At 40.0% G+C, this 14244-nt stretch overlaps 1 protein-coding gene across 1 annotated transcript in view; it reads right to left on the bottom strand.

Annotated features, from left to right (window-relative positions):
- The window catches only part of CHD7 (chromodomain helicase DNA binding protein 7), a 184683-nt gene extending 170711 nt beyond the window's left edge, over nt 1-13972 (bottom strand). The window contains exons 1-2 of the mRNA XM_070747811.1: nt 13552-13972; nt 11271-11375 (exon numbers count right to left, since the gene is read on the bottom strand). The gene's annotated coding sequence lies outside the window, so the exon portion shown is untranslated. The remainder of the gene's footprint in view (nt 1-11270; nt 11376-13551) is intronic.
- Nucleotides 13973-14244: the final 272 nt, after the last annotated feature.

Raw genomic sequence — 14244 nt, 5'->3', positions numbered from 1 at the left:
GAGAGTGTCTTGGGGTGTCATTTTGTGTCATTTTGGTTGGTGATGTGCCCCAGGATTTTGTAAATGTAAAAAATGTGTCGTGGCTCAAAAAAGGTTGAAAATCACTGTTGTATATAGCCGGGGTGGCGCAGCAAGTAGAGTGCTGTACTGCAGGCCACTGAAGCTGACTGTAGATCTGTAAATCAGTGGTTCAAATCTCATCACCTGCTCAATGTTGACTCAGCCGAGGACCCGGATTGTGGGGGAAATATGCTGGCTCTGTTAAAAAGTGCTATTGCTAACATGTAAGCCGCCCTGAGTCTAAGGAGAAGGGCAGCATAAAAATCGAATGAATGAATGATTAAATACCATTTGTTGTAGAAGAAATAGAATAGAAAGGGAAGAAAGAGAAAAGGCTAGGGTTAAGGATGGGAAATAATGGTTTCCCAATGGGTCTGAACACCAAGATTCACAAACAAAATGTTCAAGTGACTACTTTTAAGGAAACCTTGGAGTCTTTCAGATTCAGAAGAAGTACTGTTAAAAAAACCTACTATAATTTAGGAACCATAACATTTTGCCCGACAGTAACTTCAGTGTATAATTAACCTCATCCTTCCATGTGCATACTTGTCAACAAGCAATCTGAATACTGTGCACATTATAACCATACACAGTCCTTGCCTGTGAGAAAAAGGTTTTATAAATTGGTCGTAGCTATATTTAGTACCTATATCAAGTTAACCTGCATACAAATGGGGCAAGCAAAAGCACTTTTAAGAAGCTGTCTTATATAAAGTTGAACTATTTGTCCATATGGCTTAGCTCTGTCTCCATTTAAAATACAGTGGTTCTCCAAATATTTTTGAGAAATGTCCTTATCCAATTTCAAATGCTATTCATTGAAAGTTAAAACTTTTTATATGCAAATATGCACTTATCCACTATAAACAAGAGCAAGACAGTTGTATATAACTGTTCAAGCATCCCAAATTTTTAGTTAAAATTGTCAATGAGGTTGATTATTCAATGTAAATATTTCATTTTTTTTCAAATATAGTATACTTTTAAAGATTTTTTTCATTAGTATAAATCATGTTACAATTATATAACCAGTTTTAAAGTCATACAATTTGTAAATGAACTATGTCAAACCCATAGATCCATTCCATAATTCATCATAGTCCCATTATTCCATTAGATCATTCAAAACTAATTTTAAAATATTCAGAACTCTATGCACAAATTGTTTTCTAATTTATTTATTTTAGAAACTTTCTCCTTCAGTATGAGTTAAAAGAAACTTCACACAATTTTGACACAACACTATGAATTTTTATTATTCTAATACATAAATTATATAGCATTGTTATAGAAGAAGGAATGATAAAATAGTTTTTCACTTACCATACATTATGTGGTAAATAGGATGGAGTTATATCAAGCAAATTAATTGCTAAGATAGAATAAATGTGGTGCAAAGCGAACATAGTAAAAATAAAATAACCAGCCTGGTATTGTTTGTTCATTGTTTGTTAGTTAAGGGATGATTTCTGAACTCTTTATCAAGAACATAAATGATAAAAATTCTATTTCTGGGAATACTACATTTTATAATGGAATTTGTAAACTTTGGAGCAACCAACCAAATCAAGTTTTCATTTCTATAGAACCCATTTGAAATCCAAAATTATTCAAAATAGAGGGTGGATTAGGAATTCTGAACTTTAAACTGTATTACCATGCTAATTTGTTTAACATGGGTCTCAGAGTGGATTATATCTCCTTATGGCTCAGCTAATTCTATAGAAGGTGCAAGATTTCCAGATGGTCTGCATAAATATGTTTGATCGATACAAACAAAAAGAAACAATTTATAAGAGATCATGCAATAATAAATATAAGTGTTGTACGAACATAGAAAAAGAGTAAGTCCAGATTATTGGTTGCCAAACTTCTTACAGCATACGAGACTATGAAATGTCACTGAAGATCCATTTTCTGCATTCACACTTGAACTTCTTTCCCTATAATCTAAGTGCAGTCAGTGATGAAAATGGTGAAATGTTTCACTAACACGCTGTCACAATAGGAAAACGGCATCAGGGCAACTGAAATCCATCACTGCTGACTGGCTATTAGGACACTACACCAATTGTAAATGAAATCAACAAAAATACACTTTTAGCCCTGTTGAACTCATGCAGCATCAAAAACATTATGCAATTAAATATATTATAATTATTAAAAGTTTATTTAATTATTTCTCAAGATTACTACAAAATAGAATCATTCTGAAATTATATTTGTATTCAGCTTGAAGGAGGTCTATCATAATCACCAAATGTTTTTCATACAGCAACACTTTTGAAACAATACTTGTTGTCAATCGTTATTCATATCAGAATGAAACAAACTGTAGAAATAGAAATTCCATTCCAAACTGACACTCTTATTAAATTTTGCTAAACCACACATTCAGTCTAGGTATAATGAATTACCTGTGTACACATTAATTGCCACAAGGTTATTTTCTGTTTTTTACTGGAAAGATCATTTAATTATCCCACTAGTTGTGGGAATATGATTTTTTGCACTTTAAACCTTGCATCAAAATTAATCCAAAGGAGAAATAATTACTGAACAATACTCTGATATATTGTTATATACTTCAACCAATAATTTGGAAGGGAGAAGTGAATATATATAGCAGTGATGGCAAACCTATGGCATGCATACCAGAGGTAGCACACAGAGCCATCTCTCCGGGCACGCCAGCCATTGCCTGTTGCTCTTCCGGGTTCCAGCGCACTGGTTTTCACACATGCAGGAGCACCAGAAACCAGAAGAGCAGCTTCCTGACATGCATGTATGCTCTGGAAGTTGAACTGGTTTCCGACATGCACATGCATGCCAGCCAGCTGGTCTTTGCATGTACATGTGCACCAGAAACCAGTTATGCACATGGTAGGGAGCTGCTCTTATGGTTTTTGGCAGTCCATCACGTGTTTGCGTGCACTCCCATTTTAATATACAATGCCGAAAAGATTTGCCAACACGGATATAGAGTTCATGTTCTCTTTTATGTGATATTTAAATCCAAACATACTTTCCATTTTGACATTGTATTGTAGTTTTTGTGTGGAGTGGTGATTTATATTATGTTGACCATGGTTCTATTCACCTTCAACTATATTTTAAGCTATTTACAGCAATATATTCAATTTTCAAAATTTATTGCAGTAATGATATATTAGAAAGCCACAAGCTTTTTTTTGTTTCCTTGTTTACTTCTGCTTTATTGTTTGTACTTTTTAATCTGTTTTCTGTTTTCTATTTGTGTTTATGCACTTTCCAAAAAAACCCCATTAAAAATGATCCACAACAATGGATCTGTTCAGTGGGGTCTACTTCAAGGTAATTTTCTATTATGATAGACAGACTTGACCACAGGCATGAGTTTTAGGAATGCACTACTACTCAGTGATGAATACTGTCATTGTTATATGATGATTCATGCCTATGTATTATGAGCAGACCAATTCCCTAAAGATTGCCAATTAAAATTAGTTGCATATTAATGGGGCTCAGCCGCAAAAAAGGGAAAACTGGACCTAAGTATACTAGAGGATATTCGAAGAAAAATATAAAAAAATATTCCAATGAGAATTCTTACGTAATTTTAAAAACTATTAAATTGTAGTCAATTAAGTTTCCATACATATACATATAATTACTAGTCCTGAAAACATCATTTTCCTTTAGCAGATGTTCTAATAAATCTTACAAAAGATAAGTGTGTGAAAACATACTTAGGATTCTGCATGTGACTTCATATACTGTACTTGTTTTTCTCATACTTTAATATCAAACTTTTTGTTCAATCAGAATAATTAAAAAACCCCAGTTTGTTCCTGGGTTATTGTTGGGGGGTTTTTTCCATTCTTAGAAAGGCTAGAAAACCACTATCAGAACATCTTTTCTGAAAAGAGCATATTTTATCAGTACAGATTGGAATTAAATCTCTCCAAAAACAGTTGTTTTGAGACTATGGATCAAGTGAATCCATAGTCTCCAGAAGAGCTGTCTTTACACTATAGTCCAAGAGAAAGGCATGCTTTTAACATTGTTATGTTCTAGTGAACATATGACTTTGGGTTTTTTTAATCTCTTATGATGCACCTGTAATTTGTATTACCCTTGGTGAGTTTATTTGTATTAAGAGTTTCTAAGATGGTTCTGATTGTTAGTCACTCAAATACACAAATATTACGGCTATAAATAAGGAAGAATGATCAAGTGTCTATCCTGCAGAATATTGGAAGATAATCAGTGTGGCCTTGTCTACAAAAAGAAAGAAAATGAAGGTATATAGATCAGTCAGTCTAATATCAATATTTGGTCTAGTGCAGTGATTCCCAAAGCGGGTGATGCTGCCCCCTGGGGGACAGTGGGATAACTTAGGGGAGCACTAAGAGGCAAGGGTGGGGGTGGCAGGGGAGCACTAAGAGGGCACATGAAAGGCAAGAAAGCATGTTGGCGTGGCAGGGAAGATCGGTAGCAGCCTATTCCCTTCCCTGCACCCCTGCCATGCTTAGTGGCTTTCCACAAAACCTCCCCGGTGGCCCCTCATACCCAATTGCCCTCTGAGGACAGCATCCAGCCTGGCCCGGTCACTGGGTAGGTGTGTGGGGGGGGAAACGGCCCTTGGTGGAAATGCAGACGTTGAGAGGGGTGGCGGAAGGGCAAGCCAATGTCTTGGAGCTGCTGCACATGTGCCTGCCCGGTTTGTGCAAAGCCAGAGCCCACCCACCCCCGTCTTGCAGGGTGATCCAGAGAGGAGAGGGGGATGCTGCAGAAGCTGCCTTCCACCACTGCCAACTCCGAAGCGCTTGAGGCTCCGAAGCAGTCAACTTGCTTCTCACCCAGCCACCTGCCTGCTGTGTTTGCAGATCGGCCCAGCTGACTGCTGACGCCACTCTGGGAACTTGGCCCACAGTGCCAGGTTGGAAGCCAGTGGGCTGCTTCAGAGCCCCAAGTTCCGCAGAACCAGCATGGGAGGCACGGCATCCCCCTCCCCTCTTCAGATTGCCCTGCAGGCTCTGACTCTGCAGAAACAGGGTCGGTGGTTTGTATGGAGGATTGGCAGGGGAAATGCGTGGCCCTCCGGGATGGGAGGGAGGGAAGGAAGGAAGGGCAAAGAGAAAGGGGGGGAGAGAGATAGAAAGAAAGAGAGAGAAAGAAAGAAAGAAAGAAAGAAAGAAAGAAAGAAAGAAAGAAAGAAAGAAAGAAGATGGTGGGAAGGAAGACAGAAAGAAAAGGGGGGAGGGAGGGAGGAGAAAGAAAGAAAGAAAGAAAGAAAGAAAGAAAGAAAGAACTTATGACCACAATTGAGCCCAAAATTTTGGTTGCTAAGCAAGAGCATTATTAGGTGAGTTTCACCACATTTTACAAGTTGGCCATACGCACCCAGTCACCTGGGGTGGCAGGCACTGAAGATCAGTTTGTAGTACCAAGGGGTGGGGGGGTGGACTGAAAAAGTTTTGGAACCACTTGCCTTGTGGTTAAGGCACTAGGATTGAAAGCAGAAGACAAGAAGTTCAAATTCTACATTAGACATTAAAGCCAGCTGGTTAACTTTGGGCCAGTCACTCATTTAGTCCAACCAATCTCAAAGGGTTTTGTTGTGGAGAAAATAAGAAAAGGAAAGTGTGCTGTATGTGTGCCACCTTGAGTTATTTGTAAACATTTATAAAAATAATAACAGTGGGGAAATAGATAAACAAATAACTGAAGTTTGTTGAGTAGATTCTAAAATATGTAACCAGTAATTACCAGACCCCAGCATGAATTTGTAAGAATATATAGCAATATATTAATCTTACTTTAAATTGCTTAGTAGATTGTGGGAAAACTCAGCTGAATCTTAACTGAGTAAAGTATCGGACAAAATACTTTTATGATATTCTGATTAGCATTCTACTTACATATGAGCTAGATATCATTTCTAGTAGGTAAAAGCACAAGTGACTTGACCATAACAGTCAAATATTGCTAATCAGCTATTCTTTATAAACTGAAATATCAAGAGGTAGGTCATAGTCTCTCAATTAGGGCAATATATTCTTCCTATTCTTTTATTAATGAATTGGATTAAGAAATGAAGTAAATTAAATTTGCAGTGCACAAACTGGACAAGACTTGTTGCTCTGAGTCAGTTTGGAATAAACGGCATATAAATACAATAAATAAATAAATATTCTATCTATTTAGAAGAAATAAATAAAATGGTCTGAAATAACTACATGGAGTATGTTAAGCTTCAACAAAAGTATCTTTTCAAATATAAGAACCACTTTATTATATCTTTTATTGCTTAACTCAGCTCAAGTTCTATTATCACTAATGGGAACTAAATTTTAAAAACAAATCAGAAAAAAACCCAAAAGCTGCAGAGATGAACAAGAAGAGTACTGGAAATTTCATACAAGAGGAAACTAAGAGAAAAGGCAGCAGGGAGATCAAGACCTATTAAATAATTCTGCAATGCAGAATAGAGAATACAGTAATGTCTTATTATAGGAAAGCAAATTGTAGGCAAAATTTAGGAACAATTAATTAAGATAGCAAGTTTTCAGTTTGAATTCCTACCGTGAGAACGTACTATGCCAAAAAGATATTCACAAGTTCCGTATGGTTTCAATAAAATGTCCATAGTAAATGATACTGAGCTATGTAAAATAGAGAAACTCAAATTCCAAATTTCTGTAGAAGTATACCACTTTCCACTTATTTTTAGATTAACAGAGTGTAGCTCATCTAGTCCAACCCCCAACCCAAGCAGGAGACCCTACATCATTTCTGACAGATGGCAGTTCAATCTCTTCTTGAAAGCTTCCAGTGATGAAGCTTCCACAACTTCCTGAAGACAATCTGTTCTTTGGTTGATTATTCTCACTGTCAGAAAATTTCTCCTTATTTCTAGGTTGAATCTCTCCTTGATCAGTTTCCATCCATTATTCTGTGTCTGGCCTTCAGGTGTGTTGGAAAATAGCTTGACCCCTTCCTCTCTGTGGCAGCCCCTCAAATACAGTATTGGAAGACTGCTATCACAAGCACTAACATCAATTTTTTACAAGCTTGATCAAGTTAACATCTACAGTGAAAATTCTCCCAGGTCTACAGAAAGATCTCATCAAATACTCTTACTTCACTCTGAAAATTCATTTTATGCCTAAGATTGAATAAATACAAATTTCATAGTATATTCAAATTTTCATTATTCAGTCTATCATATTCCTATTTTCTAATCGGAAATTCAGTCCTATGAACTTGGGTTTGAGGACCCTGGAAATCTCTAGCGTAAGTACTGACTATTTTTGCCGCTACTTTTTTCAAGTTCCTGTTGAACTGATATTCCCTAGTGCAGGGGTGTCAAATTCACATCATCACAGCAGTATCACGTGACAGATCGGACTTTTTTCCCCTTCGCTGAACCATGCTTGGGCATGGCAGTGCGTGGGCCGGGAGTTTGACAGCCTTGTCCTAGTATGATCATTTCAAACCTCTGCTTTCTTATTCAGGACTACATCTTTTATCTGAACATATAAAATGGATTTTTGGGTATGTTATATCAGCCAGATTCACTTCCTTGGAAATTATAAATAGATATTGTTCTTTTATGTACATATTATCCACATTCTATCTTGGAATACTGGAAGCCCAAACAGAGAAACGTTGCCAGCAATTAGATAAACATGAAATACTGGCAATTAGGTTAAACTCAACTATCTCATGACGCCAAACACTAAATTTTGGGTGAGCAAACATCAAAATACATGTAGCTCTTGATTTACAACCATTCATTTAGTGACTGTTTGAAGTTACAACACTGAAAATGTGACCTATGATGATTTTTCACATGTATGACTATTGTAGCATCTTCATAGTCATGTGATCAAAATCTAGAATGCTGGGCAACTAGCAAATATGACGGTTGCAATGTCCCCAGGTCATGTGATCGCTCTTTGCAATTTTCTAACAAAGGCAATAAGGAAGCCAGACTTAACAACCATATTACTAACTTAACAATTGTAGTAATTCACTTAAAGGTAGCAAGAAAGATGGTAAAATTGGGGCATAACTCACTTAACAACTGTCTTGCTTGGCAACAGAAATTTTGCACTCAACTATGGTTATAAGTTGAGGACTGTTTATCCTATATTGCTGGAATCAGCTTAATAATTCAACGGATTCAATGTAATTTCAAACTAGTTTACCACAATATAAAAAAATCTGATTTATATGGTTGTTACAAAAACTATGAATGTTAAAAAAATGAATTAAAAAGTCCCAAATCAACAAATAAATCTTATATAGCATATAGCCTACAGAAACTAACCAAACCATTTTCATTTTAATATATGGTGGATACTACCTAGTCTTTAGTCTTAATTTAGGATTTTAAAAGATCAAAATTATACTTTTTAACAGTGTAAAATGCTCAAGTATTTACATAACTTCACATTTACAGAATCAAAGATAATGCTGAAAGGTAGAAAGTAATCACTTCGTAACCGCTTAAACATTTTAGAATGTATTTCAAACTTTAGAGTATTTAATTCAGAAAAGTTTGTAGATATTGGCAATTATACAAACCATTGATCAGGGGAATAAAAGAGTATTTTACTTCTAATTTAACGTGAAAGCAATGGATCAACTCATAATTTATGATATTCTATAATATGTTCAAATTAGGTTGGATCTGCAGTTGGATGAATAGACAATTGTAGCTTATTTAAGAAACCATAATACATAGTTAATAACTAATCTGCTTTGCACACAAGGATGGGGTGGTGAGAAAAACTACATAATCTTTCCAATCATACTGTACCTAAATATTTTACTTAATCCTAAAAATACTTACCCAGAAATAAGTACTGAAAAAGCATATATACACTTCCATTACAAAGAAAAAAAAATTACAATAAAAGAGACACGCCTGTGTTCTAGTGATGGGTTTCTGAATATTGGCATCTCAGATATTAATGAATGTATATAGACTGTAACTGAATCTTATAGTAATAGACAAATGTGATAAAGCATCACTACTTAATACAGAATGATTATCCAAAAGAAAATTTCTGGAATATAATGTTTCTTTTGCCCCTAAATTATTATGTATAAAACATAACTGTTGGCTATCTCTCTGAAATAAACTAAAAGCAAACAGACCATTCAGATATGATTTATGGTAATGCATGGAATCAGTACTTCTTCTAATAATCTCAAAACATTAATACTGTTGCCAGACATATTACTGAATAAAAGTTTCTAAGTTGAGGGTATCTGATATGTTCCACAGCAAGGATTGTTCCGCACTATGTGGCAATCATGCTTGTTGTGGGTACAACTGTGTTTCCTCAATAGAACATAAAATCTGATATGCAATTTCAAAACACCCACATACAACTGGAATCTCCTATTGAACTATGGTTTCTAGAGCTATGCGCAGATGTTTAAGATTGTGCATAATTTGCATGGTTACTCAAGATGTGGCAAATGGAATGTCCACATAAAATCTAGAGCCACATTGAGATATGAGGTTTCTACAACCCAACATAACTGAAATGACTAGATTCACAGGTCTTGAAAGAAAAAGCCCTACAAAATGCTTTATTGATCTCCATTTTTCACATCTCCCCAAAATAGCTTACAGAAGCTCTCCCCAGCAATTAATGCCACAGAGCTTCAAATTCTAGTAGCTTTAGAAATCAGCCAAAATTTACACCTATCACTGTCTCTTAGAAGGAAAGATATTGTTTTCTTTTCAAATATTATGCTAAGTTCAAAGACTGAGCATACTGTAAAGATAAGTCAGACATTCAAAATGTTAAGGTTATTTCCCTGTCCTGTGCTGCAGAAAATCTTAAAATGCCTCTCAAGAATCTATCTCCACCTGAACTTTCAGCAACCGAAAGATGCATTTAGCTTTACATCTGTGAATCTTCGGCCACATAACATATGTCTAATATCATGTTTTTTTTCATAATAGGTATTGTTTTATATGTGAAAGAATATTTCCCATTTAGAAGATGAAGATTTTTCAAGTTTTCCAAATCCGCAATGTGAACTATGGGAAACTGTTCTACATAAGTTGAAAGAATTTCTGTTCAACTTCCAGATTCAGACAAAATTAACAAATAAATGCTTTATGTTATTAACAGTGCAGTCTGAATCTTCTAGAATTTTTCAATCAATCTTCAAAATCAGAAATCAATACAATCTTCTTGCCACGGAAGAGTTTTACAATAATGTCATAAAATTATCAAGTTACTGTGAGTTAAAATATCTTTTCACTCATAGAAAGTTTTCAGATGTGATGCATAGCATTTAAAAACTACATATATTTGCAGTTCTTAAATATGCCAAATATCTTATTTCAACAACCATTTATTTGAAAAATCAATAAAAACATTCCCACCTGTTTTAAAATTGCATGAAAAAGGTAGCAGCAGTTTCTAAAATTTGTATACTTCTAATTAAACTTAGGAAATGGATAACCTTTACAAAATGGGCTCCCCTAGAGCCTAGTAGTAACATAGTAAAACGTAATAAAAATATGCTATTTGTGTATTTTTTAAAACCGGACACCTTTAGTAAGAATTACACTCAATTTCCAATGATTGTTTTTTGAACATTTAAATTTGTCAAAAATACGTTACATTCTGAATTGTTATTAAAATGATGGCCAAAAAACCAATTTTGTTTTTATATATGAGTGACAGTTCACCTGTTTTACAGTTCACATAAAAATATATAATATATAAATATATCTCACATCTCCAAACCCAGTGAAAACTTTTCCCTTCTATTTTAGAACTGGTTATTTCATGATCACTACATTATCTTGCCAATTATTAACCATGTGTTCTTCATAAATCAATCCTACATTTACTATAGGGGTTTTTTTTTGGGGGGGGGGGCTTTCATAGTCTTGATGCAAGCTGTGATCTCTGTATACCCTATAAAGGAAGGTAGAATTCTCAGTTGTGTTCTAAACCATGTATTCAGCTACATTTAGCTTTCAGCCTTTTTATTATCATTGTCAATGAATGGGGCCCTAGTCAAATTAAGCTGCCATTTTAGGTTAAAGACTGAGAGCCTCTGCTGTTCAGCAGTAAAACGAGCACACTTCAAGCAACAGATGTAGTATTCTAACAGGAAATTATGAATCATGGCTTCTACAAAATTAATTAACAACTCTGATTTTTAAAATTAATAATACTCACACATTACTGCAAACTAACTGGCTTTATAATTGGGATAAATCAGCTACCCATGCTGCTAGAGTCATAGTCACTATTATTATTATTGTCTCCGTTACACAGGATGATCTGTGAGAAAAGAGAAATATTACATTCAACTTTTTATTCTTGTATTTATTGTGCATATTATGATATCTAAAAATAGATATTCTTCAATTAAAAACATGACTTACTGCTCAGGCAATAAAATTAAGGAACTCATTTCTTTTGCAGGACAGGGACTGGCTTGAGATTTTAACTTTCCAAACTGAAATATATAAGGACCAAAGTAGTGGGAGGAAATCACTTTATTTTTAAACCTAACTAAGCCTACTAAAAAAAGCATACAGAACATCTCACCAAACAAAAACAAACTAGAAAAGAGTAGACTGTTGCACCTAACATTCCCTTAATATTTCAAAGGAAAATCCCCCTTGTCCTGCTACTTTTCTTTTGTCTATTGTCTCCTTGAAGAAACTACTTTCCAAGCAAAGCGTGAGCAATATCCAAAAGTGCTTTGGAGAAACTCTCCAATTTACTGCCTACCCAGACCCGTCCCATAAGCCTGATGCCCGCCCCAGGACTGCCCCCCATTCTCAGTTGAAGAGGGTGTCAAAAGGCTCCAGGAGAGAGTGCCCCTTATGCAACAACCATGGGGAGGGGGGGATAAATGCAGCATAATGATGGCTGCTCCTTCTCCCCGAGACCCTCTCACAACACTCTCCCCACCCCCTCATGAATTCTCCCCCCCCCGCGCCAACATCCCCCCCTCCACAGCGTCCGCTTCTCACTTCCACTAGCCCAGCGCCCCGCAACCGACGCACCCACCCGCCCCAGCCCGAGTAGGAACAAAATCCCTGGCTAGCCCCGCGTCCTCGGCTGAATGAAAACCTAAACAAGGCACACACTACTCCCTGACCGCCTGGCCTCAAACCACCTTTTCCGCTCACCCTCAAAATGGCCTTGGTTTCGGGAAGGGGGGGGGGAACTATGGACACTGTGGAGAAAAGCTTCTCGGCGACCCGCTTCTGACCAGGGGAAGAAGAGACAGAAGCACGCAGGCGAAAGGTGGCGATGGGGGCGAGGGGAGAAAGACATACACCGAGAGAGAGAGAGAGAAAGGGAAGCAGACTTGGTCCGCGGGGTTAAGTCTCTATTATGTTGTTGTTGCTGCCGCCGCCTGCCCGCTTAGACAGCGTCTCTCTCTCTCTTCTTTTCTCCCTCCCTCTTTCCTCAACCTCCCCCCTCAGTTTTCTTCTTGGGTTGTTAGGAAACAGTAGGGAAGCCCCCCCCCCCCCCGCGTGCGACTCCCGTTTCACTCCCACCGCCAACCTCTCCGCTCCTCCTCAGAGAAGACAAATAACCCCGACGCAACCTCGTGCCTCTCCCTCCCTCCACCCACCCACCCACCCACCCGCTACCGCCACCGCCAACCTCCCCCCCCCCCCGCGCGCCACACCATCACCTCCATTTCCTTCGGCTCCCTCTGCTCTTTCTCTCCTCCGCCTCCAACCAACGGCTCCATGTGTCCGCGCGGATGAGCTCCCCCCCCCTCCTCACTCTCCCCGCCCGGATCAGGCTAGCGGGAGGCGGGGGGACGGAGGGAGGGCCGGCCCCCGCGCACTTTTGTTTAGCGCTTGTTGTGCTCGCCAGGGCCAGGAGCGCTCGGCATGGCCGGCAGGGGCGGAGGGAGAGCCGTTCCCCGGGAGTCCCCCCCTCATACACACCCCTCGGTCCTCCGCCTCACTCAGCCCCCCCCCCCCCTCACAAACACACACCCCGCGCGCCCCTTTCGGTTCCACCGCCGGCCCCGCTTCTCCCGCTGCCTGCGAGGAGACTTTCCGCCAACTTTTCCACCTATTTTCATCGCCCTCCAAACTTGCGCTCGAGGAAAGAGAACCGGGGGAGGGGGAGAGGGGTTGAGGCGGAGAGAAGGCGAGAAGAGGTCAGAAAGAGAAAAGCGCCGCCGGAGTCGCTCTCCGGTGTGTGCTCGCTTCCTCCTCCTTCCTTTCTCTCGCTTCCCTCCCCCCCTCCCCACCCCCACATCCTGGAAAGCTCCTCGGCCCGGGGATGCACATGGACCAGAGCAGCCACCGGCGGAAACCGGGCGAGGATCCGCGCACGCACACACACTGGCTCCATTGCTCTCCTTTACCCCTCCCCCGACCTGCTATGGGGCCCGGCCAGCCGGGCAGCAGCAGCGGCGGCTCCAGAGCCGGTGCGCCGTTGCTCTCTCTCCCCCGATTCTCAAGGCGAGGTCACTTACCGGGTCGGGATGGGCTCGACGCCGTCTTGGGAAGCGGAGCGAAGGGGGCGAAGAGAGCCGGGGGCGGCCGGGAACACCGCTTCCTCCCGCAAACAAACAAACAAACAAGCGCGGAGAGAAGAGACCCACACACACAGGCGCGCCCGCGCCGGGAGTTGGTTTCGGCCGGGCGATCAAAAGCGAGGCGGGCGGATGACTACCCCCGATCCGGGCCGGCTAAGGGAGGTCACTGAGGGTCCTCGAGGTTTCCACCCGGGTCCCGGATCCGCTTCCCTCCTTTGTGTAATTTCAACTCGATTCAAGTTTAATCCGATAGTTCCCGAGCGCGTCCGCAGAAGCCGAGCGACACACCAGCCAGCCAGGCGGCTGCCGCTGCTACCGCCCCCTGCCTGTCCGCTCGCTGGCGCTCCCTCCGCCCGCCACGAGGCGCGCCCCCGACGCCACTATCCACCCTCCCTTCCCGTGGGCGAGCGGGAGGGAGGGAGGGAAGAGGCGCGCGCTTCCCCCCCCCAGGCTCCGCCTCCTAACGTCATCAACTGCTGGCATAATTTATGCAAGAATCCAGACCTCCTAAAAAGCGGAGGGGGGGGAGGAAAGGGTCAGGTCACTAACCTCCTCCTCCCCCCCCCTCCGCTCGCGGTGGCCTTTTCAGTCCGAGAGGAAGCTCCTCCCCTCCTCTCCCGGGAAAGGAGG

The sequence above is a fragment of the Erythrolamprus reginae genome, chromosome 3, assembly GCF_031021105.1.
Source record: "Erythrolamprus reginae isolate rEryReg1 chromosome 3, rEryReg1.hap1, whole genome shotgun sequence".
Lineage (NCBI taxonomy): Eukaryota > Metazoa > Chordata > Lepidosauria > Squamata > Dipsadidae > Erythrolamprus > Erythrolamprus reginae.
Note: the sequence above shows the minus strand (reverse complement) of the source record. Positions and strands in the feature narration are given on the sequence as shown.